Below are 5,630 nucleotides of genomic sequence, written 5' to 3'. Positions count from 1 at the left end.
CATATGTATATTCTTTTGAGCTTGTCATACCCTGTGACATGTACAGTGGATGATTGAGCATTTGAAATGTAATGTATAAACATTGGACTTATCATATTTCATGTGGTTGTTGTACTAGATGGATTGATGTATGTTAGTTAATTTGGATGTAATTCAACGTTAAGGGATCTTTAAAGAATGTAATATGTTATGTATGTTATGTTTACTTTCAGACGGACATTGCTATTGCTTTCGTTATTGTGCATAAGTTATATGTGGTATTTACTTTCATGTTTTAAAAAAAAATGCTACCAAACTTAGTGAAATTCTAGGTTAATTCTTTGGATCCCTTGGCGGGTCATTACAAAAGTCCAAGCCCATAATATACATTTGTTTCAATACCTCTTGACAAATAAAATTTAGAATGCTCAATAAAGATACTTCATCCTCATTGAATCCATGATACAAGTATAATAAAGTCAATGATACCATCCATCATACATGATCATCCATCCATCAATAAAGATTATGATCCATCATAAAACACAAGTAATCTAAGTGTGTAGTTCCTCCCAACTGTCAATAGCATCATTAGACCATTGTGGGCCCTAGCCATCCCTCCGCACATAACATCCCAAGTCACCAAAGAGATCATCAGTATTATCATAGTAGGAATGTCACTCCTAAAACATACTACATCATATGCAGAAAGAAATCTAACATGCTACAACATATGCATAAGAAATCTAATCATGCAAAATAAAGCATAAGATGATTCTATAAGTAAATAGCATCGTCTATCACTTGCTAATCATCAATATAAAGAATCATGTTAGCAATTAACATCTAGCATAATATATAACATCCAACAATGAATACACCATTAGAGGTACACAGAAACTCTACAGAGGAGACTTACGCTACATTCTAGGGAGTGTCATCACATGGCTGCTTGAGTTACCATAGATTGGTCTCACAATAGACCCCGGACCGTCAAGCGTTGAGTTACCCTGGACAGGTTACTCTGAATCCCATACCCTCAACATGGCACATGTGGAACCATAAAGCCCTCTCATGAAGATGAGACAATCATCCCATTCCCATCCTTAATCTAAACAAGCACTAAAGGCATGGACGGGTCAAATATCCCTAACTTATCTTTTTAGTGTATTTCTCCAAAATTAGTAATTACTAGATTATCACTTATTACATAACTTGCAATAGGTTACCCTGGTACTGACCACTTTGGGCCCCGGACCCCTACTACAAGCCACTCCCAAAGACATGTACCTAGACAACCTCTTTTAAGAACATAAAACACAGTTGTGTCCCATACCACAACACTTATAATAATAAATCTCGGTTCCTTAACAGGCAACCTAAAAATAAACTGTTACTTTCATCCAAGTACACATAAAAGCTCCACAAAGTAAACCTCATAAATATTATTTTCAATTGAATCACAGGACATATCATGACATCCAGCCATATATAAATTTAAAAGGTATCTCCCAAAATCTCTGGTGTATGCTTATGAAATCACAAATCAAGAATCATATAAATCACCTCAGTCATAAACAACAAACTAGAAAGCATCAAAAGATAATCCATGATATCCACGGGTTCTCAACAAGCAATCGGTAAGTATCTTAATTAAGTTTAAGTTAATTATATTAGTTAATAAGTCATATCAAACTAATTAAAAGTTAACTACACTTAAAGGGTTAATATTAACAAATAATAATAAACTTGTTATTAAATATTATAATAACAAGTTATATTAAAACTTATTAATAATCGTTATTATTTAAAATAAAACATTATTATCAACTAAACAATAACCAATGTTAACCAATATGATTAATATAATATCAACAAGTTATAAACTATTAACATTGATAGATATGTATATATATATAAATAACATAACATATATATCAATATTAGTTATTTAAACATATATAATTATCCTTCTATTAATGAGGATCTTAAAGTCTAGTTTTCTCTTTTCAATTTTAATTCTTAATAATGTACCAGAAGACTATGCCATAGATTTTCTCCTATGATGTTTTTATGTATGTCGATTACATAGTTTAGAAATATGTTGCCAAACAACCACTAGATTAAAATGCCACATGAGGACATTACATTAGAAACATCATTTGAAATCAGGCATTGTCTGTTTGTTAATGTCGATAGATAAAGACGCCAATATTACTGATTTCAATTTATAATCTTTTAACAAACTTTAATATAAACCAAACTTCATAACAGTCTGCCAGTCTTTATAGAAGCCATGCGGTTGTATGAGCAGACCGTGCAGAGCATATGTTAGATGATGATTTTCTGATGCCTGATGCCATGGGAACCTCAGCCATGTTTAAGAGATTGGTTTAGGGGAATACTGATAAAGACAATCAACGACATAATTGGACACACTAGCATTACATTTGAACAGAGCTAACATGGTCATTATGCTGCACAAGAGCTTTACTTAAAGCCTTAACTGTACAAGGGTGGCGTCATTGGCAATATAAGGGAATAACCTTGAATAAATTAAAGGATTTCATAGGCGTTGACTAAAGATTCTTGTTTGAGGCAGGACCGATATGGAGATATAGACCAAATCTAACCTTTGTTGTCAAATTCGAGTATTAATAAATGACTTTTATAAAAGATAACTACTTGCCTGTGCTTCAATATCTTTATTATTAAGGTGAATCAAAATGCCATTAACTAGTCTTAATTATTTTTTCCAAAAGTTTCAAGTTTACAATTTCAGTATAAGCCTTTCGTGTAGACAAAAATCACAAATCTACCCTTCAAAATAAAACCATATCATAACTTAAAAGCAATCATTTACTATATTATTAAATAATGATAATTGATTAGTTAACAAAATAATATTCATCATCAACTTAAATTGGTTTCGATCTCCATTAACATCACCAAATTAATAATTAATAATTAATAATTAATTGATCAATACTGATAAATTTATTTTAAATAATTCAACATCTATATTAACATCACTTAATAATTTTATAAATCAAAAACCATTTTATCCCTTAACAACCTTATTATAAAAATAATACTTAAAATAAACTATATTAAATATATATTAAACAAACTAAAATTAAATAATATTTTAACATAGTTAAAAACCTTTGATAACCAAGAAACAAATGTGGATCTTGTACCTGTGAACTCGGTTAATAGAGGCGGGGTGTTTAAAATAAATATTTGATCAGAACTTTGTTTGGTGAGACTGGGCCATGGCCACAATACTCCAAATTTAAGTTTTCACCTCAAATATTTCATCACAGCTATATTCTTATGTTTCCTGATCACCCTGCCTGAACATTGTGAAGTGGTGGTAATGATGTTTAAGCGAATTACTGGATAGAGCAGTGGTTCTAGTGCCCAGTGGACAACAACTGGAGTGTAGGCCGATCATTGAATTGGCATTTAATAATCTCTTGTGGGGTATTATGGCATATTTGAAATATTATTACTAATCCAGAGTTACCACAGAAAATAGGGAACAACATGCTTTTAATAATGTACAGTCACATATTTATAGAATTGTGACATATCTAAACTTGCATTCCAATTACAAGGTCTTTGTTATGACGTGCAAGAACAGTAAAAGAGTGAAACAAACTCTAGAAAACGCTTTCTCCTTCACCGGGTGAAGTTTCCATAAGAAATTATGGTTTAACATATACTTCATGAGTGTAATAGAACTCATCAACAGAAGATAAAGAGATGCTTACTTTAATTGGCCTTTGGATTATGAGATAAGGCTGTCAGTAAATCAGTGAGTCCAACTATTTTGCTTTCTTTTATGTCTGTCCGAACAGACACTTAAGGTTGACTCTTACCACACACAACACCTCTTAGCTTCCCACACAACTACTATACTGCCCCAGGAAAATTGCCTAACATATGTTCATAAACTATTAAAACTTTGTAATATGGAAACAAGCTTGGAAAAATGATTTATCGTTGTGTGCCTTTGTGGCCTCTGATCGTGGGTATGTATATCTGCTGCTGGTTATTATAGACTCCATTGAGAAGAAGTTTCAGTTACTGTTCACTTCTCTATTCCATACTCATACATTTCCTAAAACTATGCTTTTTTCTAAAATGATTGTAATGGATCAATAAATATGGGGCTGTTTGATTGCTGCATATGCGATTGTCTTGAAAAAGCTTGGATGAGTGAGTTTAGAATAATCTACTAGAATCTTGTGTTATGCTTCAGACCTTTAAAGTTCTTTCCAGCTCAAAAACAAATCTACATCCAGACCAATAGATTACAGATTTTACCCAAGGCAATATCTCCAGATATTAGAGAAGATTGGATTGTTTAGAGTTCCTTCTTCAAATAACGATTAGCTCCAATTGAAAAGATTGGCAGTCGGACATAGATGTGATTGGAACCAGAATTAAGGGTGAAGTGCCCTATTAAATGGATAAAGTGGGTAATCAATAAAGGACGGCCTTTAAAAATGTCTGAGCTGTAAGGACAAAGAGGATGCGCATCTAGTCAAGATGGCGGTTTGAATGATGCAATTTGGTTTGCGCTGGGAATGGTACCAATCAACAGACTAGGCACTGTCTATACAATACGTATTGGCTATATCAGCTATTTAACCGGCTACTGTAATATATAACTAGCACAGAAGATGTCAAATAGTATAAGTGAACTATTACAGTCGGGCTTTATAAATTTAGATCTTAGATAGTTGCAATATTACATTAGAGCTTGGTAACTTAAGATCATGCAATTGTCTCAATCGTTATGGCTTGTATCTTTACTAATTGTGCGGACATTTTTTTTTTAATAATATTTTTCCAGTATACTTTGATGGAATAGTTACTGTCAATCATATGAATTTCTCAATACCTCCCGATTCTCGACAAGCAATCAGTAAATATGTCAAAATAATACTAATGAAAGACTCCAACATGCAGTTAGCACAGAGAAGCAGTAAGATTATATATATATATATATATAATCAACAAAACTAAGTACTCGATGAACAAATGAATTGAAATTAAGAGAAAGAAACGAAGTGAACTCACTGGCAACCTCGAGAGAGGAGAGCATATTAGATCGACAGAGATTGGAGCAGAACCAGTGAAGGATGGACTGCGCTTCTTTTTACTGAATGGCCACTCCAAAGAATCGGCTTGGAGACTTCAAACCCTAATATCGTGAGCAGATTGCAGAGGCTCACCCCGCTCATTCCCTTTAAATTATTTTGCATTCATTTCAAAAGCATACAGGTACTCGAACACCAACTAGTGACTCATAACTATGACTTGTTGATAGCAGAGCATATAAATTTATAGCCCAAGACAATGTGGTTGAGCTGAATTGTACCGTCCCCCTAAGCACTGAGCGCAAATATGGTTATCAAGTCTATGCTATGGGCATAAGATAAGTGTTGACAACTCAGCACCAGTTTTATCCCACCTTCTAGATAATAGGATAAGAATGATATGGTTGTAGACACCTTGTGCTTGATTAGTATGCTAACTCTCGTGTAGTAGACAACTCGTGCATCAAGGAGGTACACATACTTCTAGATGAATAGCTATAAAAATAATGCACGTTACTTTATTTGATTCACTTGACTCCT

General features: G+C 33.1%; 1 long non-coding RNA gene across 1 annotated transcript; it reads right to left on the bottom strand.

Annotated features, from left to right (window-relative positions):
- Positions 1-384: 384 nt before the first annotated feature.
- On the bottom strand, positions 385-5,402 carry LOC149568793 (uncharacterized). Its single transcript, XR_016361704.1, has 2 exons — positions 5,071-5,402; positions 385-587 (listed from the first exon to the last, which is right to left on the bottom strand). It is a non-coding gene; the product is annotated as an uncharacterized LOC149568793 (long non-coding RNA).
- Between the last annotated feature and the right edge of the window lie 228 nt (positions 5,403-5,630).

Source organism: Cupressus sempervirens, chromosome 3, assembly GCF_028749045.1.
Source record: "Cupressus sempervirens isolate cs-2001-9-10 chromosome 3, ASM2874904v1, whole genome shotgun sequence".
Taxonomy (NCBI): Eukaryota; Viridiplantae; Streptophyta; class Pinopsida; order Cupressales; family Cupressaceae; genus Cupressus; species Cupressus sempervirens.
This window is presented reverse-complemented; position numbering and strand designations above follow the sequence as displayed.